Source organism: Dasypus novemcinctus, chromosome 11 (genome assembly GCF_030445035.2).
Source record: "Dasypus novemcinctus isolate mDasNov1 chromosome 11, mDasNov1.1.hap2, whole genome shotgun sequence".
Taxonomy (NCBI): Eukaryota; Metazoa; Chordata; class Mammalia; order Cingulata; family Dasypodidae; genus Dasypus; species Dasypus novemcinctus.
The window spans coordinates 10,685,680-10,711,611 of record NC_080683.1 but is presented as its reverse complement, the minus strand read 5'-3'; the positions used below and the strand labels follow the sequence as shown (position 1 = coordinate 10,711,611).

At 38.5% G+C, this 25,932-nt stretch overlaps 1 protein-coding gene and 1 non-coding gene across 3 annotated transcripts in view; one reads left to right on the top strand and one right to left on the bottom strand.

Annotated features, from left to right (window-relative positions):
- Positions 1 to 25,932, top strand: part of BTBD9 (BTB domain containing 9) — a 475,382-nt gene that overhangs the window by 19,022 nt on the left and 430,428 nt on the right. The window lies entirely within an intron of this gene.
- LOC111764584 (U6 spliceosomal RNA) lies at positions 24,424 to 24,530 on the bottom strand. Its single transcript, XR_002797164.1, has one exon. It is a non-coding gene; the product is annotated as a U6 spliceosomal RNA (small nuclear RNA).

The window sequence follows — 25,932 nt, the reverse complement described above, 5'->3', positions numbered from 1 at the left end:
CTTATCTGTTTCTCTCCCCTTCCTCCCCCCCCCCCCCTTGCCGGTTATCTGCTCTCTCTGTCCATTTACTGTGTGTTCTTTTTTGTCTGCTTGCATTCTTGTCAGCAGCACTGGGAATCTGTGTCTCTTTTTGTTGTGTCATCTTGCTGCATCAGCTCTCCATGTATGCAGCACCACTCCTGGGCAGGCTGCACTTTTTTTGTGTAGGGCGTCTCTCTTTGAGGGGTGCACTCCTTGGTGTGTGTGGCTCCCCACATGGGGGACAGCCCTGTGTGGCACGGCACTCCCTACGCGCATCAGCACCGCGTGTGGGCCATCTCACCCCATGTGTTAGGAGGCCCTGGGTTTCAACCCTGGACCTCTTGTGTGGTAGGTGGATGCTCTATCAGTTGAGCCAAATCTGCTTCCCCAACAGTAATTTAATAAGCTTATTTAAAGGTGAAGTAATTAGTTTATGTGGTTATGGGTGGTTATAGGAAGTTCGTAGAAGCATTTTCTAAACTGAAGTATTTAAAGGGCTAATTTCAGGAAGCCATTGTTAAGTGAAAACCTGATAACAAAAAGTAACTTCATAATAGAGAAAATTGTCAGAGGCCACCTCAATCTGCTTATTAAATGGTAGTAGGAGGAAGATAATCTTGGTTCCATTGGGAATCTTAGATTTTCATAAAATAATTGAGGAAGTAATTTCCCCCCCATGTACTGCTGAAGTAAAATACCTGTTAATCAACATCATGGCAAAGGTGTAAAAGCAAAAAGTGAAGTACTAAAAATAGTTATGTTCATTTGAAATGTTGTACATTACATTGGAAGTTTTTAGAAAGTGTATACAAATTAAAAGGGATAGACTTCAGTCTTGCCAAACTTTCTTGAGCCTTCAAACCAGGCCCCCAGTACCTTGCATAGTGCCTCTCCATTTGAGTTATTGGCTAGATAAGTCATTACAACCCCTAAAACTATAAAAGTATCTACCACATCACCTGGTCATCTTCCTGAAGTAAATGGAAATACATTACTGTTTTTGACCCCTGTGGCAGCTGGCAGTGGCTCAGTATTGCTAGATTTACAATGGAGTTTGCCTCCAGACTGGCTCTGTTTCATAGTGCCGAAAGGTGTTGTCCACCAGGCTGGTGAGACACTAGAGCCTCACTCCAGGACCAGTGGTGCTGCAGTGTGCTGGCTGGGTGAAGGAATTCCAAGTGGAGCAATAATTACCAGAGAAATGTGAGTAGAACCTAAACAAACACAATTGGCATTATGGCTTGCTGTCATGGAGAGACAACATGTATGGTATTGCAAACCTGGAGCTTAGGTATATTGACTGCAGCTCAAAGAGATTCTTGGGCATTGATTAATATTAAATGCTGTACTCATATACCTGATGAATATGATAATATTTCCTCTGTATACTAGATCATATGCAGAGAGATATTGGACATGTTAAAAGTCTTGGCAAATTTGATTCATTTTCTAAGTAATTAATGAATGTGCCTGTAAGATGAAAGATGATTCTCTTAAGCACTGTCTTTATTTTGATTGCCATATGCTTGTCTTGTTATTGTCAGTATTGTCTTTGTGACTTTATGTCTAGGGCATCCTCCAAAATGATACGAAGATTTTTCTCAACCCTAATCAGCAGGAAGTAACTACAGAAGATGAAACCCTTACCCATTCTCATATTTGCTGCTACTTTAAACTATCAAAGTGAATTTTCTTTCTTTGCAGAAACAAGGCTTACCTCTCCTTACCTCCCATCTGGCCAGGCTTATGCTCACCGGCATATATCACCCCCTCCATATCTTATGGACTCACCAACCTAGCCCTCCTGTTCTCTGTGTTCCTAACCTTTCCTGGCTTATACTGCCTTTAGGTCCACTCTCAACCTTTCTTGTTATTCTCTTAATTAGGCCCTGTGTTTTTAAAGCCCTAGCCAGGTTTATCTCTTCCAAGTTGGATGCTTACAAAGCAAATTAATGATCATGCAAAGATTCCAGCCAGTTCCAACCACTGTCCCAAGTGTACCTCCCTCAGCCTCAATAGAATAGCCAGTTTTACACCCCTACCAGCAGGAAGCAGCTACAGGAAATGACTATTCCCCTTCAATGTCTCCTTAAGAATAAGGGTGAAAACTCTCTGAGTGGGAAGTTGAGGCAGGCTAGAATAGAGACCTGAGAGAAAAAAAGAGTGCTCTAAGAAAGCACTAGGCAATAGGGACAAAAAGTTCTATGTAAAATTCCTGCTCACAGTCACCCATCTCTGCCTGTGCCTGACAGCAGTCCCACCAACAAGGGAGGAGTCAACCAATTGCCCCAATCTGAATATCTGAAGAGAATAGATAATTAGAAGCTCCCTTTCCTGAAACCCTACTCAGGCTAGCAGACACTCAGAACCAGTGAAAATGTTGTGTTTCCAGTCCTTCTTTTGCACACTCAGAACCAACGAGAATGTTGCAATTCATAAATCTTCATTTACATGGAAGAAGGAAGGGCGGGGAGGCCAGCCTTAAAATGTCCCCAGCCCAAGTTGCAGTATGCATCTGTTCCTTTCATGGCCCATACCCTTGTCTCAGGTGTGTACTTTATTTTTCCTTTTCTTTAAAATAAACTCTTTACTTACTTGCTTACAATATGGTGCGTTCTTAAAATTTTTTTGTGACATGGCCAAAAACCTGGAAACCCATCACTGTAACAATAGGGTTTCAGATACAGATGTGACCACTATATTAGCTTTCTATTATGTGTAATATAGTACCATAAACTTACCCCTTAAAACAATATCCATTTATTATCTCATAGTTTCTGTAGATCAGAGGTCCAGGCTCGGTATTATAACTGTATTCTCTGCTTTAGTCTCACCAGGTTGAAATCAAGATATTGGGGGCTGTGATCTCATCTGAGGCACCAAGCTCACTGGTTGTTGACAGAATTCTTACTGGCTGTTTCCAGTGGTCACTCTCTGCTCCTAGAGGCCATCCTCAGGTCCTAGCCCCAGGGCTCTCTCACAACATTTTAGCCCACTTCTTTCAAGACAGTAGGAGAATTTCCTCAAGTCTGCTACAACAGAGTCTTACAGAACATTACCTAATCACAGGAGTGACTAGCCCATCATATTCACAGGTCCTGTCCACACTCAAGGGCAGAGGATAATGCAGGACATGTGTACTAGGGGATGGGAACCTTGGGGAAGATCTTAGAGTTTTGTTTACCACAGCCTCTGTTATCAAATCTTCATATTGTTATCTCTGAACTTTGTCAGTGGAGTTCAGTTATTTGAAACAGGACCCCACTAGCTGTTTTCATACAGCTATTGAGTACCAGTATGTTCTAGGGATATCAGGTACCTGACGCTGGCACTTGACAAGTTCTCTTATGGGAACATATTTCCCTCTATTAGAATACTTTGTTCCCAGCCCCTTCCTCTCTACCTTCTACCTGAGACCCATGATCTGTTATTTTCTCCCATTTCTCTTCTCACCATTCCTTAATAAATTACTGTCCTAACTAACTTGATGTGCTCTTGAAATTCATTTCTGCAGCATAGTCAAGAACCTAGACAAAATCCGGTTACAAGAATGGATGTTCTTCTGGTTGGGTGGTCAGGGAGTAAAGACCTGAATGGGGAAAAGCCAGCAGTATGGAACTCTGGGACCAAAGTATTCCAGTAGAGGGAAGGGAAGGACCCTGAGTCAGGAATAAATTTGACTGAGTTTAAGGAACAGTGGGGCCAGTGTGGCTCGAGCAGAATTTGTGGGGAGAGAGTGGTAGGAAATGTGTTTAGGGAAGTAGTAGGGGGATGGCTTATACAAAGCCCTTTAACCTTTGTGAAGAATTTGGTTTTTATTCAGAGTGAGATAGGGAGGCATTGAAGGGTATTAAGCAAGGTAGTGACTGATCTGATTTTTATTTTCAGATCTGTGTGGAGAAATGGCCTGTATTGTGATGGTGGTGGGGGGTAGTGGTGGTATGTATAACTATAGACAGATGAATTTTGTGAAGAAAAAGAAAAGTTATATGAGTGCATTTGCTCTCAGGAAATGGCACCTATATTGCACCTAGAGGGTGGAAGGTGAAGAGAGGAAGGGAGATTCTAGCAGGGGAACAACTATGCCAAGGAGAAGCAGGACCTAGAAAGGGAATGTCCTAGTATGCTGCCATTGAGTAATGCAGTTTTCCACATGGGCTGTGTTTCTGTTGGCTGAAACCACCCTAACCTTAGTTCCTTAGCTAAATGGTAAAGACCATATCTCTCTGATGTGAAAGGAGCAGTCTCTGAACTGCTTATGTTTGTACCCTCTCCCCATTTTTTCTTCCTACCCACTTGTGTTTTTGGCCTTTTATTCATCATATACCAGTAGTGAGGAAGAGAAGGAAAAGGAAGAAGAGAAGTAGCAGGGGGAGTTACAGTAGTTGTAAATATTTATTGAGCATTTATTATATGCCAGACACCATACCAATTTTTGCTTTATCTCATTTAATTCTACCAACAACCTCCGGAGTAGCATTTTATTCTTTTCTTTTTTTTTTAAAAGATTTTATTTATTTATTTCTCTCCCCTTCTCCCCTCCTCCCAGTTGTCCGTTGTCTGTGTCTATTTGCTGCGTCGTCTTTGTCCGCTTCTGTTGTTGTCAGTGGCACGGGAATCTGTGTTTCTTTTCGTTGCATCATCTTGTTGTGTCAGCTCTCCGTGTGTGTGGTGCCATTCCTGGGCAGGCTGAACTTTCTTTCACGCTGGGCGGCTCTCCTTATGGGGCGCACTCCTTGTGCGTGGGGCTCCCCTACGCGGGGGACACCCCTGTGTAGCACGGCACTCCTTGCGCGCATCAGCACTGCGCATGGGCCAGCTCCACACGGGTCAAGGAGGCCTGGGGTTTGAACCTTGGACCTCCCATGTGGTAGACGGACGCCCTAATCACTGGGCCAAGTCTACCGCCCGCATTTTATTGTTAACATTTTATGGAAGAGAAAACTGAGACTTAGAGAGAGGTTAAATAATGTTTCAAAAGTTAGGCAGATGGTAAATGATGGTGTCAAGATCTGAACTCAGGCTGTTTGACTTTGGGTACTGCAATCTTAACTGTTACTATTTACTGCTATTCTTAAGACAATCTGAAGCATTGTTCAAAGGAAATCCATGAACCCGAATGCCAGGCACACGTGTAATTCAAAGTTTTCTAGTAGCCATGCTAAAAGGTAAAGTTAATGGAAACCTGTGAAATTAAATTAATGATATAATTTATGAAGCCCAGTATATCTAAAATATTATTTCAACAGCTACTCAATATAAAAAATCACTGAGATAAGTTTACTAAGTCTTTGGAAGGAAGTGTGTAATTTACACATACAGCCTGTCTCAGTTTGGACTAGCCACATTTCACCTGCTCAGTAGGCCAGTGGCTACCATTTTAGCTCTTAAGCTCCAAAGAGACAGGAGAGTGGATAAAAGGTTCTGATGCTGCCCTCTACTGTTTAGTGAGGGGGAGGGGAGGCGACAAACAAAACACAACCCTACTGAAAATCAGCAGATGAGGCAATTCAAAGGGAAGAGGGGCGGGGGTGGGGGGGTGGGGTTGAATGGGACCTCACATATATATTTTTAGTGTAATATTATTACAAAGTCAATAAAAAATAAAAAAATTAAAATAAAAAAAAAAAAAAACAAAGGGAAGAGGGGAATATACCTGAAGGGTGTTGTGGACAGGGTAGAGTGGGGGTGGGAGTGGTGATGGTCATGGTGGGAAAGAATTTACTCTTCTATTGCCCTGCAGCTAGTAAGGTCCCTTTTTTCTTCGCAAATTGAAACTACATTTTCCCAGATGATTACTCGTGGTTAGTTTCCATAGTACTTCCATTACTTAAGGCACCTTGGGAATAAATAGACATTTGTGGGCTGGCCACCAGATATTGCAACATTCTTTCTATAGGAAAAACTTCAGAATTCTAAGGTTTATAAATAACTTATTTTTGGAAAATCATCTCTGTATTAGTAGTGGAAGGAATGTGATGAAATATTTGCAGTTATTTGCTCTATGATCTTTAAGTTACAGCTGTAACAGCACAAAGAGAAGAGTAATTAATATTTCTAGTTGGTTTTTAGAAATCATGTCCATCACCTGTTACTTACTTCCCCGGTAGCTAGGCATATACTAAGCCTTCACCAATTGGTTGATGAACTGATTTACTAGTTAAGAAGCAAATATCTCTGGGACTGAGCTATGTGAATCATTTCCTTCTTGAACTTCCATTCTTAAACTCTTGCTTCCTGTAGCTCTCCCTCTTCCCCTACCCATCATAAAAAACAACATAAGCTCATCCTAACAAACTAAATAACATAGAAGTTATAGCAAGGACAGAGTTCTATCCCTAGTCCATTTAAATCTGCACACTGTCTAAAAGTACCTGAACATGAGTGCTATATTTTTGTGAATGGAGAAATACAGTTATGATATATGATTTAGCACTAATTTTAAGGGAGCGTTGACTCTAAGGGTTATGCTCTTGTAATGTTTGTTTACATTCCATTGAAAGTGTTTATAAACTGACAATTGAAAAAACTGTAACTCATGAAAGACTTCTGGAGAAAACGTTAAGAAAAGTGCTGCATAATAATAGCAAAGTGGAAATTAGGAAATCAAATACTTGCTGAATATTAGGGGAAGAACTTTTTGATGAAAGTATTTGATTATGAATAATTGAGAGATAGTTTCAAGATGGGCACATGTATTTTTATTATCGATTCCTGAGAGTGATATTGAGTTCGACCTTTATATTCCCACCCTGTGCTCAGATCATTTTACTTTAATATAAAATTGGTTTATTGAATGCTGTCCCTATAGGACAACAGGGAGAAAGACCTAATGGCTGCCTTCTAGTAATTTATATTTTTGACATATATTTAGCTAATTCTTAAAATTCTCTTATTAACTGAAATTCACTTATTTCTCCTTTTCATTAAAGTGCAAGTTAGAGATCATCTATATCAGTGTTTTCATCCTTTTAAAAATAATTGCCTCTTTTTAATAAACATAAACATCTCATCATCTCTTAATTGTTTCCACTTAAAAATTTTTAAATGTCATTTATATGAGATAAATCAATTATTGTTTTAAAAGAAGGAAACACTTCAGAAATACATCAAGTTTAAACATAAAACTTCCCCTTCATTCCTTCTCTTCCCTCACTACCACTTCCCTCCCTAGAGGTTACTGTTGTTAAAAATTTGGTATGTGTTTAGTCCTTTTTTCTAAGTATATATATAAATACGTATGTATTTAGTTCAATAAATATATAAGTCTCTTCTGTATGCATACACATACACACACACACACACACACACACACACACACACATATACATGCGTTTTTCATTTACTGTGTTTTAAAGCTATTTCTAGTCCAGGCTATATGGATTTACTCCATTCTTATTAAAGGCTATGTTGTATGGATGGAATATAATTTACTGCCTTCTTACCATATTGATAAACATTTGGTCCCCCTAGCATTTTGCTATTACAAGTAGTTCTGCAATTAATAACCTTATATATTCCTAAAGCAAAATTGTTTGTTCATAGGAAATGTGTATTTAAAACTTTGCAGATTCTTCCAAACTGACTTACAAAAAGCTGAGCCAGTTTTTTCTTCCAACATTGTAGGAAGCATTTAGTTATAGAATTGTAGAACTTAAAGGGACTCACAAGGCCTTTTCCCTCCTCCCCTTTTCCAAGGTGGAAACAGTCTTAGGAATTTGAAATGATTTGCCCCAGAGTCATATTCCAGAACTTCCCAGTCTCTTATTTATGTTTTGTTGGAGACATCTTAGTGTAGACACATTTTATAATTTAACAGAGCTACTGTGCAGCTTCAAGTTTCTACCACAATGTTTATCCTATTGTCTCCTCTTCTTTGTTACTCATGACAGACTTCCAAAAAGTCTCACATTTTCTGGTACTGCCACTGACTCTTCGACTTTTGCCATCTTGTCTGCATGGAACATCTTTCATTTAATATCTTTAAAAAGCCAACTTCTTCCATTATTTAAGACTCACTTTACCCACAGGTAACTTTAGATTTACCCATGGTTACAGCAAGGGAGTGTTTTATGAATCTTGTTTCCTCATCAGCAGCTGACTCCACCCTGTTTGCCAAGAAAAACGTTAAGCGTCTTCATTTATAAGTTCTTGAGAATTATAATTAAAAAGGAAATAGACTGAAGATATTTGTTCTCTACAGCGTATCTGTCACATTTGGTCATTTTATGTTTGTCAAATAGTGTGAGGCTCTTTCAGTTAAATGAAATCCAATTTAATAACATTTTATTAACCCAATTTATATTTTCTCTTAGAAATGAACTTCAGAGAGTTTTCTGCTTATAAAATATAAAGATGTTCTCCTTTTTTTTCAGTAATGTATTAATTCCTTAGATGCCTACCTTGTTGTTTTAGTCCTTTTATAAAGGAATGGTCCCGGTGTCTTTTTCTTAATGGGCTTTGAGAATTTGTATTAGTGACATCCCAGGTTGGTGCTATAGCTGAGTTGGTCACATATGAAGATTGTGACTTTAGGTAAAATCAACTGCTGACATTCTAAGGAACCAAAGATAAGCCTTGATACATATTTTGATCATGATAAAAAGGAGTTGGAATTCAATATTAGATGTGAATTAAATTCGGTCCTTGAATGTTGTTCAGAACTGTAAGAATAGCAATCTAATGATAAGCACATCAATTATTCAGTAGCATCTTCGGGGTATTAGTGCACAGAATACAGAAGATGCATCCACTACCAGCTACAGTTTTTGTTAGCTGACATTAGTCTCTTTTTTATGTGTTTCATTCTCCCAATGTGTAAATGAGGTGTACATGTGCACTAGAAGAGGGTGAAAGTCGGGTCACGTATTTGTTTATTCATGGGGCTTTATGGAAGATTTGGGAGTAAGATAAAGTTTGAAATATGAAAGGGTGACAGTGTCCATTTTCTAATCTAAAGAGACTTAGATTTCTTAGACAAACTAAGTTTTCTTGTTCCTAAAATGAAAGTTGTTTGCTTGACGTGTGCTTTTTTATTCTCTTATTTTCTTACATTCTATAGATTTAGATTTGGAAAGAATTATTAGTCAGTCCAGTGGTCCCTTATAGCTGAGCCAGTCAGTGGCTGTAGTTTTAGAGAGTAACTCCTGGATTACATGAAGATAATTATCTGAGTATTTTTTTTTCCATTACAGTAGAGAATGGTGTGTTGGAGAAATAAAGAATGTGCTCATAAAACTAAAAGGGGGGAGATATTGTATTGGTGGGGGATGGGGAAGAGAACAAAAAGACCAGAATAATTTGCACACATTTCCTTGAGAATGGCAACAAATAAACTCATAAATCGGGATTTTGTGTAGACTAATTTTTCAGAGTTGCTCTTTTTTAATTTCACAATTTCGTAGAAAACAGTTAAGATATAAGGGCTTGACAAACTGCATTAAAGTATGCATAGTAGAATATTTTTATAACATTCTACAAATGAAAAGCTAGTTTCCTTTAGCACAGACAGTAATGCAAATGTTCACGGTAGCTTTGCTACAAAGAAATTAAATTGCTGCAATTCATGATTCCATTCCTTTAATGGGAGCTCATGCTATAATAACCTTTATTAATTAGGAAAATATCATGTAATTTAAATCTGGGCAAGAATATTATAGACCTATAAGTTGCCAACAAAGATATTAAACAGAAATGGCTTGTCCTGCTTTTTCAAATATTATTACAACTAATAACTTCTACTCTCATCATGACTTTTTCATTTTTGTTTTTTCAGTGGCACTAGGCACATATATTTTTCTCTTCCCAGCACATAGTTCATGCAGTTTTCAGTGGTCTTGGGACCAGTAAGACTGAAAGTTTGAAAAGGGTTAGTTATGTGAACTCTGAAATCAGTAAGTGATAACATCTCTTAGAGTTGAAGTCTGTGACTTGTCATACCCAAATAGTCACTCCATTTATAGAGGATTGCCGAAGACCTGGAGTAGGGGTGAGGTGAAAGGGCTAGGTTGAATTTTTGTGTTTCTAGTGGTATGCTCTGTGGTGAACTCAACATTTCATGGGTGGGTAAAAGGGGTTGAAATAGGAGAGTAAGGAAAAAATGGAACAGCCAGGAGGAGATAGGAGAAAACCCTGGAAATGTGTGTCATGGAAATAGGATAGCAGTTCAAGACAGAGGAAATAGTCAGTAGTGTTGGATACTGCTGTGGGTTCAAGAAAGATGAGGATTGAAAAAGATTTGCTGTATTTAGCAGGAGCTATTTTAGTTGAGTCATGGGGCTGGAAGCCAGATTGGGGTTGTCTAATGTGTTAGTAGAGGTGAGTGTATGAAAAAGGAGTACAGACTTCATCTTTTGAGATAGTTGTCTAAGAAAGGAATGAGAGGGGTAAGATGGTAGGTGGGGGGGTGATGAGTGGTTGAATGAGGGTTACTGATTTTATTAATGGAACAGACTTGATCACTTTTAAAAGTAAGTGGAAAGAATCGAGTTGAGAAGAAGAGCCCAACTGTTTAAGAGCATGAGAAAATTGATAATATGGTTTCCTATGAAGACAAATGTGATACGTTTACATTGGGTATTGGAGATGGTTCCTATGTGATAGCCACTATTTTTTTCCCCCTGTAAAGTGGGAAACTAAGGTCATCTGCTGAGGCTAAAGGAAGTGAAGACAGAGGTTGGAGTTTTGAAGAGATTGGAGGTGATTTGAAACAATCGTTTTGCTGGGTGAATAAACACAGTGCCAGGCTTTGTTGAGGGCACATTTGATGTGAGTGATCATTAATTCAGAGTATAATCACTCTGTTTGGGTATAGGCAAGGGAAAATCAGATGATTGAATCTTAACCAGGTTAGGGTTTTCCAAAGAGTGTAAAGTAAAAAGAAGGGCCATAGAGTTTAGGATACTGGCAAGAGCTACTGAAATGATGTATTATGAAATCTAAACTGGCTAAAGAGGGCCATGAAGAAATGAGACTATTGATGAATTGACAGAATGTAGAGGACTAGTGTCTTAGAGAACCCAATGAGGTTCAGGATCATTTTAAAGGAAGTAGTCGAATTCTCGAAGGAAAGAAAGTTGCGTTCAGAGAGGATAGGGATATTTGAATCAGTGATTTTGGAAGTGGAGCAGTTATAGGTAATGACAGAGTCCAAGGTGTACCAAGGATTGCATGACCAAACTGGGGTACAGAGGTCTTCAAGGATGAAGAAGACACGGAACTGAGAGGCCCTGATATGGAACTTCTTGTCTACTTGGATAATGAGGCCATCTAGAACACTATAGGTTTCAGGGGTGGGGAGGAAGAGCATAAGCCAATTGTAGTTTATTTTACTCTGTCAGAATCTCAACAGAAAAGACACCTTCAAATTAGGATAATTTGAGCAGAGTTTATCTACAAAGGAGCTGTGTGTGTGTAAGAGAACCGCAAAAGGTAGTTAAACTGGAGCTAGGAGCAGTCAAGTCATTATTACCCCTTGGCCTGAAGGAATAGGGCAAGGAACCAGGAGAGAGAACATACTAAAAAGTTGTTTGCCTTGTGTGGAGCAGTATATTCAGTTGAGAGATACTACCAACACAGAGAGGGAGGGAGGAAGGAAGAAACACCCTGATTTCAATATCCTTCCTCCTCTCAATCTGTTATGGAGGGAAGCTGATGTGGCTCAACAGATAGAGTGTCCGCCTACCTAATAGGAAGCCCAAGGGTTAGATACCCAGGGCCTTCTGGCTCATGTGGTGAGCTGGCCCACACCCAGTGCTGCTGCATGCAGGGAGTGCCGACCCACACAGGGATGCCCCTGCGTAAGGAGTGGTCCCTGCACAAGGAGAGCCACCCCACGTGAAACTGCAGCCTGCCCAGGAGTGGTACCACACACATGGAGAGCTGATGCATCAAGATGACACAACAAAAGAGACACAGATCCCCAGTGTCACCTGAGGAGAATACAAGTGAACACAGAAGAACACATAGCAAATGGACAGAGAGCAGACAGCAGTGGGGTGTGTGTGTGTGTGTAATAAATAAATAAATCTTTAAAAAAAATCTGTTATGGGGCTTCCCATTGGCCAAACTCAATTGTAAACTAGGGAGCCTGGGAGCCTGGTTTATGTAGTTCATTAAGGTCAGTCTCAGTGAACATTTTACTAGAATAATAGGCCAGAATTGCAGGCAGATCTTAAAAGGCACCAAGCTGTAGGGAGCAAACGAGAACTGAGAGACTGGGAAAGTTGGTGGCTGGATGAGGTAGGTCTTCAGAACTTAGATTATTAATATCTGGTAAGATTTTGTACCTGATCTCTTCCTGAAAAATAAGTAGGAAGAAGAAGCAAACCTCAGTGTTTGGGGGAACTTTAAAACACAAGAGAATTAAGCTCATTTGATTTTTATTTTGTTCTAGGACAGCTGATTTGAGTGCTTTTGTTTGTTTGTGGGCATTTGGGAAAGGCTATTTTAATTAGATATTGGATCCAGAGAAGGCTTGAATTAAATAGAAAATAAAAATGATACAAATTAAATAATTGGTCCTTTTTTTCCCCCTGATGATTGAATAATAAAGAAGTAGCTTTTCCCAGCCATCACAGAATTGGATATTGCCAAATTGAGCCCGGAGCATTGCCTAGTCTAGGAGAACATTTCTCAAAAGATGGCTCAGGGCCGCTGGTGTTTCCCTGATAAAAAAATATTGATAAATGACAGGGAGTCTCATAGTATTTCATTTTTATATATCCTGTGACAACTTACTAATAACCAATCAAGTGAAGCATTAAAGGTGAGCAAAATGTGGCATTAATAAATCCACGGTAGGATTCTGATTTGGCATTCTACAATGTGTAACAACATTGCAAAGCTCCAATTCCACATATGATCTTGAATAAATTAGAATTATTGTAAATTTTTGGAAGGATACATACTGATATATCATCAGTATGGTATTGAGTTTGTCATGCTTTTGTTGTTTCTGTTCTTTTTTTCATTATGAATTACTGTTAGTTTGGCCTCATCATTATCAATTTAATTTATTATAGGTTGTTCAGTTAGCCTGTAGAGTATATTGATTTATATTATTATCAACAATGTTCTTAGTCTGTAATTTTTTAATTGCATTAAATTTCAAATATGAATTATTCACCCCATATTAATGAAGCAGATATATATGTAATCAAGTTGGCTTGAAAAGCAGCACTACATCCTTGTTGGAAGTGGAATGCTTTACCTAGTCTGAATAGGGTGTGCTATAAAAATTTGAGAACTGCTGGTCTAAGGAACTAGTTGGTAGGTCTAGGAGTCAGAGTAATAATCATTTCTGGATTCTTCAGTGTCACTACAGTTTAGCTCTTAGAAGTTCAGGACCTTGATAGACCTCCATTCAAATCTACTATTTACTGACAGTGTCTTTTGGCAAGTTATCTAATCTCTCTATGCCTCAGTTTCCTCTCTGTAAAATGGGAATGAAAACAGCACTTAGCTCATCCAGTTCTTTGAATATTAAGTAAGGTAATGTGTGCAAAGTACTTAAGACTGTGACTGCATATCATAAATCCTCAGTAAATAATATCCATTATTATTAGCTGAGAAGTACTTTGTGTGTTCCTTGCAAAATGGTTGATTTGCTACCAGATTATAATTTTGCTTTAGGCTTGTTTTGGGTTAAAAATTCAATAATTATTTATGTATCCAACGAACATTTTGATGACTTGTGTTTTACACACTGGTCTAGATTGGCGATAATGGCAGTGAACAAAACAGATGAGACATAGAGCTTACATTTTATTGGAGAGAGACAATAACCAAGTAAATAAGGGGTACGAGGTAAATACATGAACAAGATAATTGCAGATAATGATAAAAGATTTAAAGAAAATTAACTATATATATATGTATTTATTTTTTATTTTTTTATTTTTTTAAGGTACCTGGGCTGGGGATTGAACCCAGGAGCTTGTATCAGGGAAGCTGATGCACAAGCACTGAGCTACACTGGCTCCCAACAATAATTTTATTGGATCGAGAATGGTGGTGCTGGTGGTGGTGGGGGCTGCTTTTTATTGGAAGACATTTCTGAAAAGGTGACATTGACCTGTTAGCTGAATGACGAATTAATCAAGTGGAAATCTGGTGGCAGTCTCCCATACTCAAGGAACAGCTGAACTGAGGGCCCCAGTACAGAAACAAGTTCCACGTGTTGGAGACTAGGAAAACTACAGTTGAGTTGTAGTGCTGTGAGAGAAGGAGCAGTTGGTGTGAAGGAAGATCGGAGAGCTAAGCAGAGGCCAAATCCCATAGGAGTATATTGGATTATAAGAATTGTGAGTTGGGAAGTTATGGGAGGGTTGAAGCAGAGTGATGTGACTCGATCTATGCCCTTAAAAAAAACCAGTCTTGTAGTTGGGTAGAAAATGGATTGTAGTGGGGTAAGAGTAAACATGGGGAAATCAGATTAGTGGCTATTGCAAAAAACTAGACAGAATTGAAAACTGGTGATGGAGAGAAGGAGATGGATTGGCATATATTTTGGAGGGAAGTTGTCAAGATTTGCTGATGAAATGGAAGTAAGAGCTGAGGGAACTAGGACGTGAGTTCCACGTAAGCTGGATTTTCATTGGTTTTGTTCAAGGCTCTATTCCTAGTGCCTAGAATAGTGTGTGACAATCAGTGTTTAGTAACTATTTGTTGAATGAATAAATTAAAGGTGATGTCTCAGTTTTGGGGTTGTACACCTGGATATATGTTGGTGAAATTTATCTGATAGAGAAGATTATGGGAAGGAGCAGCTTTTGGAAGTGGGAATCAAGTTATGTTTGGCTGTGTTAAGTTTGCAGTGATCGTTAGGCATTTCAGGTAAGCAGGTGGTTGGCTGCACGAGTCTGTAGTTTGAGGATTAGGTCATGGCTGGGAACCATCAGCATTTGGATTGGTTTTGAAGGTGTGCAGCTGGGCAAGCTCTGTTAGGGAAAGAGTGACTATAGAGAAGAGGCCCCCTAATGGGCCCTGGGGTACGCAAACATCTAGAGGCCCAGTCAAGGAGGGGGAACCTGCAAGGGAAACTTGGAAAGGAGTGGACTGTGAAGGTGGTAGGAAAACCTGGAGTAAAGTATCACAAAATCCCAGAGGCTAAGACATTTTAGAAAGAGACAGAAGCCTGACTCGAGTGGGTTGAGAAGAGAATGACTGTTGAGAACTTGGAGGCAAGCAGCTGCAGACCACTCTTTGAAGATGTTTTGTTAGAAGGTAGACAGAGAACTGGGACAATAGCTCTTCAGTGACCTGGATCAGGAAAGGTGATTATTATGATTTTTTAAAAGATAGGACTATTTTAGCACATATATGTATACTAACACGATTGATCCAGTAGAAAGGGAGACATAGATCATGCAGGGAAGAAATGGTTTAACTGCAGGACAGTGCTTGAGAAAGTGAAAGAACAGAGGCTTCAATCAAAACAAAGAGAGGTGTCCTTTGAGAGAAGGGACCTGTCATCCATTGTCATCACTGTGGTAGCAGAGATTTTAATGGTATTCCCATTTGCTTGTTATGCTCTCTTCCCCATATTACCTTGGATAATTTGTGGAACCGCACTTAATCCCACTTAATCTTGATGTAATGTTTTGATTGGACACCTGAAGAGTTAAAAAAAAAAAAAGGCAGGGAAACGGATTGGGTTCAACTAATAGAGCATCCTACCTACCACATAGGAGGTCCAGGGTTCAAACCCAGGGCCTCCTGGCCCATGTGGTGAGCTGGCCCATGCGCAATGCTGAGGAGCGCAAGGAGTGCCATGCCATGCAGGGGTGTTGTCCACGTAGGGGAGCCCCACATGCAAGGAGTGTGCCCCTCAAGGAGAGCTGCCCTGCGCGAAAAAAAAAAAGCACAGCCTGCCTAGGAGTGGTGCCACACACACGGAGAGCTGATTCAGCAAGATGACACAACAAAAAGAGACACAGGTTCCTGGTGCCACTGACAAGAATGCAGATGGACACAGAAGAACACACAGTGAATGGACACAGAGATCAGACAATGGGCGGTGGGGGGGAAGGGGAGAGAAATCAAAATAAATCTTTTTTAAAAAAAAAGCAAAGGAAAAAAGCCTGCAACATATGTCTTTATATCTGTAAACTATGTAATTGTGGCTGGGAAAACAAATATTGCTACAATGGAATGTAGCTCTTTGTCTTTTTGGACTTATTAAGAAACCTCAAAGCATTTATCCTTAAATTTGGAGTAATTCTGTAAATTGGTTTTGAGAATTGCTGAACTTTATAACTTTAAAACTGTGTTTGACTTCATAAAAATCAGAGCTTACTAGTTGTAGAATTGATTTTATTTGTCATTTAGTCCAACCTTGCTCTGTAGACAATGAGTTTTCCAGGGTAGAGACTGCCTTTTATTAGGTGTTTTATTAGGTGTTCCTGTCACCTAGCATTGGACCTCTATTGTACAGAGAGCTCAATAAATCATTTATTGAATTACTTGTATACAGATTCAAAAGCTATTAAATAGTTTGTCCCTTGGTAAAGAGTGGAGAATCAATGTAGTAATCAGTAAATGGAGTTACGTATACTCTCAATAAAACAGTCTTGTCAAATGTTTTGGTTATGGTATAGTTCTTCAGTGTTTGAAACTGAGCATATCTGTAAACACTTATGTACAAATATAGGATTGTAGAATGACAAAACTTTGGAGATGGACTGGATGTTAAAACTCATTTAATTTTTCCCACAGAAAGACTTTTTAGGAATCCTGTCAGATTAGAAAATGTCTGTGAACTCCAGCTGCGTTTCTCACTGTAGCACTTTACTGCACGTGTGATATTACTCTTCTGCAAGGTTTAGAATTGGATTGCAGAATATCAGAATCAAGGTTACACCTACCAATATGGTCAGTCTACACCTGTTTATTTAAACTTTTGGATGACAAGGGTAGAGTATATATCAAAAGAAGTGAGGTATCCTTCCCGTGAGGAGTGTAGAATGAGATTTTTTCAGAGTGTTTAAGATGCAGACAGGACATCATTTATCTCCCCAAGTGATATTAATTTAAAGTTTAAGGAATACTACTTCAAATTACACACCACATGGGTACCAAGAGCTGGAAGAAATTGCTAAACCATATGCTTGTAAATGCCATCTCTTTACTCAAGGGGAAGATCATTTATATTTTGCAATTAAAGAGCAGAAGGTCTTTTTTTCCCATAAGGCCCTTTAGTTAGGAAATACGCATAGCAGAGGGGGCTTCCCAGGGGAGATTTATACAGCGTTCAAGGACTCATTGGCATCTCCACCTTGTGGAATTTTACTCTTTTGCCTATTTCCTGATTAAGCTCTGGAGAATAAATTTTAATTTTAAAAATTGTATAAGACCCTTTTAATAGTTTGTAAACAGTTCTATTAGAAGTGAGCCTGAAATAAATATAAATGAATATTTAGGTCAATTTGTTCCCCCCCCCCCCCACTTCTTAAGAGGCAATTATACTATTACAGCATCATGAACTACATATGGTGCTCTCACTTTTGATGGACATTGTTTATTGTTTTAGTTAGAACAAATAGGTTTGAGTTTCTTACTGAATAATAAACAGCCAGTAACCCTGAAGATATTAGTACTCCTGCCTTTTTCATTTTTTTATTTTTGGTGCATTTGAATCCATGAAAGTTAATCAACCAAGAAAAATAGTGTAGTTTCTATGCCATCATCACTAGTAAATGAGTCAATACGAAGTCCTGAAACCTCAGCTAATAATTGTATTATGGTATCATGAAAGGGATGATTTAGATAATCCTTTTCTCTCTTAGAATAAGCCCTTGCCTTCTTACTCCCTTCCTCCTACTTTGAGGAAACAGCTTGAGTAGATATATTATCCTTGTCCTTTCCTGAGAAAATCGGCAAGTTTAGACTCTCTGAGATTATCAAAAGTAGCAAATCTCAAAGCACTTTGTCTGCCTTTGGAAAATCTGCCTTAGGTCTAGAAAAAGTTAAACTGAAAATCTCTAAGGTAAAGATCTTCAGTAGGGATGTATCAGATAAGAGTGTCCTAGTAGCCCATGCTACCCAGGTATCTTGATATTCATTACTTTTTGTCTGTCTTAGTGTAATGAACTTTTTGTCCTTGCTGTCAAGTTGTTAGTTAATTTTTATCTGTGTAGACAATACATAGTCCCTCTGCTTACCATTTCTGTCTTAATCACTAAATCAGGTACTACTGTTTGTGGCAAATTAAAAACATGTGTTCTCTCATATACCAACTTATTTATTTTGTAGTTTTAGTGGGCAAACTTATTGAAATATTTGTTTATAGTTTTATTAGAAATAAAATAGGCCTATTATAAAAATTTGAAACATTACAGAAATGCTTAGTTCACTATTTAAGATTTTCTCACAATCCCAATCCATTGGGTTAGCCTTGTTAATAATTTTGTATATATTTCTGCTTTTTGAGTGTTTACTGTCTATTTATTTAAACAGAATGGGTTCTTACTATAATATTGTTTTGCAGCTTGCCTTTTTGCATGTAAAGATATATTTAAGATATTTTGTAGTATCTAACTTTATCTAACTAATAAGATATCTAACTTTATTCTTTAATCACTATATAATTTTCCATTATATGGATGTACTATTATTTGACCAATTCCCTTTAATTAGGCATTTGGGTTGTTTCCAGTTTTTTCTGTTAGAGAAAGTGCTGAAAATGATATCCATATATATTTATCTTTTTACTCTTGTGTGAATATCCAGCTTATTTTTTCTGAAATGGATAGCCAAATTCTTTTATTGAAAGATTGCCATTTTCCTCACTGAATTGAAATGTTATATATGTGTGTGTGTGTGTGTGTGTATATGTGCTGGTGTGTGTTTATGTGGGTTTACTTCTGTCCTAATATGTTCAAATGATCTTTCTAATAATGACATTGTGTTGTTTTTTTTTTTAAAGAATTTGTGAGTTTATAAAGCAATCATGCATAACATACCGGATTCCCAAACACCCTCCCACCACCAACACCTTGCATTGTTGTAGAACATTTGTTACAAATGATAAAAGAACACCCAAATATTACTACTAAGTACAGTCTATAGTTTACATTTGGTATATTTTCCCCATAAATGACTCTGTTATCAACACCTTGTATTAATATTGTACATTGTTACAATTCATGTAGGAATGTTCTCATATTTGTACTGTTACCCACAGTCCATCATCCACTACAAGGTTCATTATGTACTACAGTCCCATGCCTTGTACAGTCCATCCAAAGTATACTCAGTGCCTCTCAGTTTCATCACCAAGTTGTGTTATCACCTCAGTCAATTTTAGAACATTTTCATTACTTCAGAAAGAAAATTCCCTTATCCCCTTATACTGCCCTATTGTTGATCCTTTAGCATTGATATTCATTGCCATTGATGCAAAAATAAATATTACAATATTCTTGATAACTATAGTCCACAGATTACATTAGTTGTATTTTCCCATATATCACCATATTTTTTTTTATTGACTTTGTAATAATATTACATTAAAAATATATATGTGAGGTCCCATTCAACCCCACCCCCCCACCCCCCCTCTCCCCCCCCCCAACAACACTCGTTCCCATCATCATGACACATCCATTGGATTTGGTAAGTACATCTTTGGGCACCTCTGCACCTCATAGACAATGGTTCACATCATGGCCCATACTCTCCTCCATTCCATCCAGTGGGCCCTGTGAGGATTTACAATGTCCGGTGATTACCTCTGAAGCACCATCCAGGGCAGCTCCATGTCCCAAAGACGCCTCCACCTCTCATCTCTTCCTGCCTTTCCCCATACCCATCGTGCACCATGTCCACTTTTCCCAATCCAATGCCACCTCTTCTATGTGGACACTGGATTGGTTGTGTCCATTGCACCTCTATGTCAAGAGGAGGCTCAGATTCCACATGGATGCTGGATGCAATCCTCCCATTTTCAGTTGTAATCACTCTAGGCTCCATGGTGTGGTGGTTGTCCTTCTTCAACTCCATCTTAGCTGAGTGTGGTAAGTCCAATAGATCAGATTGTAGGTGCTGGAGTCTGTTGAGGCTCAGGACCTGGCTATCACATTGTCAGTCCAGAGATTCAAATCCCCTAAATATATCTTAAACCCCAACATTAACTGCACCTCCAGCACATTAGCATGAAAGTCTTATGAAGGGAGATCCCATCTGAGTCCAGATTCATCACACATAAACACCATTTCCAAAGAGGGGCCATCTGCCCTGGTAGTTAACCTCATCGGCCATGACCATAACTCCCATGGGTCTCTTTAGCCCTCAAAGGAACCAATATCTGGGGGTTGTGTATCTGCTTTATCTGTCTCTCTGACTCTGCTCAGTTGTGCATGAGGGCAATCCTTCTGCCAGCCTCCAGACTCTTTTTTAGAAACTCGTAGCCATATAAACTCATTTCTCCTTTCCATTTCCCCCTTACTTTAGGTCAAACAGCATTTTAAAGTCATGGTATTTTATGTAGACATGGATATTCTGCCGATCCGCATTGAACCTTCCGTATAAGGTCATTTTCCAGTTGCATCATCAGTTGGTAGTTGATAGTGGTCCCTCGTTGCCAGGGAGGCTCATCCCCGGGTGTCATGTCCCACGCTGGGGGGAAGGCATCGCATTTACATGCTGAGTTTGGCTTCGAGACTGGCCACATTTGAGCAACATGAAGGCTGACAGGAGGAAACTCCCAGGCACAATGTTGCTCCAGGCCTTGTTCTTATTTTAGGTTTATCAGCTCACAAGCATAGTCATTAGCATCAGGGGCTCACTGTTGAACCCTCACTCCCTCCCGGTCCCCGCCACTGTACCTGGGAGACTGTCGCTGCTCCCCTAGGGACCACGACAGAGCACCACTGGCCAGGAACCCAGTACCCCCCCTACTGTGGTTTTCAATTGTTGCCACATGAGTATATCCAAACATTACCATGCACCCTGGACATATGTTCTGTACAGCTCCCTGTCAGCCATATATCACCTGTCATTGGTATCCCATACCAGTATCCCTCCATTGCCATTGTTGAAACACTCTGTGATCCAGAACTCCCCGAAATTTGAAACCCAATATAATGTCATGGTCCCTTACTAGGGAATGGCATATAGCGATGGGTTTAAAGGATAGATAAAGAACTTGGATAAAGTTAGATAAAGAACTTAGATAAAGAATGTTGACTTGAAAAAATTCCACATCCTATCTTTTTCTTTCCCCCCCCCCCTAATTATTCAGCTTTTCTTCACAGGAGTCCTAGACCACAGCAATGTATATATATAATATACAGCACTCCCACACATCCACCAGAAAACCTTTTCCCTTCCACAGTGATACTCTTACGCCCTATTCATATCATATTTACTTGAAGTGATGTACAGAGTCTGAGACATTAGCTTTCTAACAAGGTGACATCTGTGCTTACATTATGGTGCATACTTTAGGATACACAGTTCTTTACATTTTTAGTTATCCTATGTTTTACATTATGGTTTACATTATCAGTCTGTCATCTCCTATATGTTATGGTGTAATATTACATGTTTTATATCCATCCTTGTGTACTCTCAAGAAACTCCTCTCTTACCCCCCATTTACTTTGGTTCCACACATTTAACGTCCATTTTCCCTTCCACCTTGGTGCCCACAGTGACAGCCAACCTCCGTTTCCTGAGGAGCCACTTCCAGAGATAGATGGAATAGTGTTCAGGGCCTAACTTGCTCAACTGCCCCAATGCCCTGGGAGCCACCCTTTCTCTCTCCCCAGGATGTGGGTCCACCCCCACTCTCACTACTTGGGTTTCTACCCCATGGTGTCACCCACTCTGGCAGAGTGAGCATTTAGACATTCCCCAGGAGCCCGTCCTGCATCAGACCCTCCCCTCCGAGCATTCTAAACAGGTAACCCTCTTTATTATATTTTGATATGATTTTCTCGGCATTTTACTCTCCACCAACACCTGACCCTCTCCTGTGTTCGTATGCTACCCCTCCCTCCCCCCACTTTTGGGCAACGTTACCCATCCGTCCCTCCCCAGCCACCCTCAAACCCGCAAAGCCCCAACCAAAGGCAACCCCTTGCCCCCCTTTTATCTCTTCTTTGTGTTCATACTTACCACCATCTCGTCTTAAATTCCACCCCTGCAGACATCGGCTCATATCCTTCCTCCACCCTCCGATTTCCTGTAAGCCTATCGTTCAGTCTCTTGCTATCTAGGGCAGCTTGTTTATTTCATATCATTGAGGTCATGTAGTATTTGTCCTTCAATGTCTGGGTTGCTTCACTCAACATAAGGTTCTCAAGATTCATCCATGTTATCACATGTGTTTGTAGTGTGTTTGTTCTTACAGCCGAGTAGTATTCCATTGTGTGTATATACCACATTTTATTGATCCACTCATCTGTTGATGGGCATTTGGGTTGATTCCAACTTTTGGCAATAGTGAACAATGCTGCTATGAACATTGGTGTACATATATCGGTTTGTGTCCTTGTTTTCAGTTCTGCTGGGTATATACCCAGCAGTGGTATTGCTGGGTCATATGGCAAATCTATGGCTAGTTTTTTGAGAAACCGCCATACTGTCCTCCAGAATGGTTTATCACCATATTTTTAACTGCTGATAATAGTGATGTACATTTGTTCTGGTTCATAGAATAGCATTCTTGGGTTTGTATTTTATCCACAAACCTCATCCACCTCTGAGCTCACTATGTTATATAATCCCAAGATTATCCTTCTAGCTTTTTTTGTATTGACATTTACATTCTTAGGCTACCCCATTTAACCATTTTCACATTTATAAACCGGTGATGTTAGTTAAAATCACTATACTGTGTTACTAGCAATGCTATCCATTTCCTGACATTTACAATCAAGTTCGTTCTATCAGCTCCCCCTTCTCAACCCTCCTTCTTTCCCCTAGTAACTTTACTCTAGATTTTAACTCCATGAGTTTACTCATTGTATTTAATTCATATTAGTGAGACCATACAATATATGTGCTTTTGTGTCTGACTTATTTCACTTAATATAATCCATGTTGTCATATGCGTCCTGATTTCATTTCTTCTTACAGCTCAATAGTACTCCATTGTATGTATATATCACATTTTGTTTATCCATTCATTGGTTGATGGACACTTTGGTTGTTACGATCTTTTGCCAATTGTGAATAATGCTGCTTTGAACATTGGTGTACAAATGCCATTCACATCCTTGTTTTCAGTTGTTCTGGATATATTTCTAATAGTGAAATGCAGGATCATAAGACAGTTCTATATTTAGTCTTCTGAGGAACTGTCAAACTGTCTTCCACATAGGCTGCACCGGTCTATGTTCTATGTGAGGGAATGTTACTATTTCTCCACATCCTCTTCAGCACTTGTTTTCTGTTTGTTTGTTTGTTTAAAATAATGGCCATGCTCTAAGATGTGAAATGATATCTTTAAGTTTTGATTTGCATTTCCCTAATAGCTAGTGATGTTGAATATTTTTTCATGTGCTTTTTGGCCATTTGTATTTCCTCTTCAGAGAAATGTCTATTTAAGTCTTTTGCCCATTTTAAAAATTGAGTTGCTTATCTTTTTATTGTTGAGTTGTATAATATCTTTATATAACCTGGAAATCAAACCCTATTGGCTATGTGGTTTCCAAATTTTTTCTCACATTGAGTAGGCTGCTTTTTTTCACCTTCTTGACAAAGTCATTTGAAGCCCCAAAGTGTTTAATTTTGAGGTAGTCCTGTTTATCTAGTTTTTCTTTCATTGCTTTGCTCTGGATGTAAGGTTTAAGAAACCACCACCTACCACAAAATCTCGAGGAGGTTTTCCTACATTTTCTTCTAGGATTTTTATGGATCTAGCATTTATATTTAGGTCTTTGATCCATTTTGAGTTAACTTTTATATAAGGTATTAGATAGGGGTTCCCTTTCTTTCTTTTGGCTATGGAAATCCAGTCTCCCAGCACCATTTGTTGAATAGACTGTTCTGACCCAGTTGGGTGGACTTGACAGTTTTGTCACAGATCACCTGGCCATAGAGATGAGGGTTTATTTCTGAACTCTGAATTTGGTTCCATTGGTCTATATGTCTGTCTTTATGCCAGTACCATGCTGTTCTTAACCACTGTAGTCAAGTAGCCTTAATGTCAGGGAGTGAGAGTCCTCCGACTTCATTTTTTGTTCTTAGGACATTTCTTGCTATTTGGGACCCTTTAACCTTCCCAATAAATTTGATAATTGGCTTTCCCATATTTGTAAAAAAGACTGTTGGAATTTTTATTGGGATTGCATGGAATCTGTAAATCAATTTAGGTAGAATTGATATCTTAAGGGTATTTAGTTCTCCAATCGATGAATGCATAATGCCTTTCCATTTTTTTAGGTCATCTTTGATATAAATATGGAACAGTTCCTGAATTTGTATATCATCTTTGCTCAGGGGCCATGCTAACCTTCTCTGTATCATTCCAATTTTAGTATATGTGCTGCCGAAGCAAGCACTAAGATGTTGTTATTTTAACTGCTGTAATTTATAATGTTTTTGTATCCAGTAAGGCAGCCCTTCTCTTTTAGAATTTATACTGGGTCACATATTTATTTTTCCAGATGAACTTCCTTATACTAATTTACTTAAAAGAAATCCTGCTGTGATTTTGATCAAGATTACTTTTAAATCCTGGATTAATTTGTTTCTCAACTTAAAAAGCACTCTTCATAAATATAAAATGTTCACGTCTCACTCTCAATTTTCTAATATATGTGCTCCTTTGACAAATCATTGCTTTTTTTCTATACTTCCCTACCAAGAATATTTTATTGATTTTGCTTACTGAGGTTTTCATTACTAAGATATTTTTTTGTTTGCAATATAAAATACAATAAAATATCAAATAAGCTTTTTTCGTATAGATTTTTCAATGTTTTAGGGAGGATGATCTCTTTACAATATTGGGTCTTTCTATCCCCAAACAATGTATGTCTATTCACTTATTTTTTTAAGTCCTTCCATAGAGTTTTATAATTTCCTTTACATGTCCCATGTGTTTATTCCTAGGTATTGCATGTATTTTCCAATTACAAATTGCAAATCTTTTACTTCATATTCTCTAGCTGGTTGTTTTTTGGCATGGAAGAGTGCTGTATATTTTCATATAATTATTTTGTGTCGTCACCTTAGTGGACCTCTTTTATTTTCTCTAATATTTTTTCAGTTGATTTTAATGAGTTTTTCATGTGGACAATCATTATTTATAAATAGTGATTTTTTTGATCTCTTTCTTAACCCATCTATCTTTAATTTGGTTTTATTAATTGCATTGTCTTTTGTTTCTGAAAAGTGTTAAGAGTGATAAGAGTGGACATCCTTGCCTTATTTCTGAACTTTTTGGGAATGTTTCTAGTGTTTCATCATTAACCAAATGCTTTCAGTTAGGTTGTGTGTAGGTGAATATCAAGTTAAGGAACCATCCTTTTATTCCTATTCAATTAAAACTTTTAAAAAAACTTAATACACTTTTCAAAGGTTTTTTAGCTTTTATTGAGATAATTATGTTTTTTCAATCTCCTTTGGCCTAAATTGCTGAAATAATTATTTTTCCTAATTGTCATTTGTTCTTCTGGAACTGACCCCGCTTTTTTTTTTTTCGGTCATGAATCCTTCTGCTTAGACCTGTTTTACATTATTTTACATAGGACTTTTGCATTTATGTCGGTGTGTGTGTAATGTATATGCATGTGAACACCCTCAGTCACATCTTGGTCTCAGGATCGCATAAGTTTCATAAGAAGAATCGGAAAACTTTACTTCTTCCTATGTAATCAAGAGCAGTTTAAATACCATTGAAATTACCTGATCCTTGACCTTTTTCTTTAAAAAGAAACCTGTTAATAAAATTAATTCGAT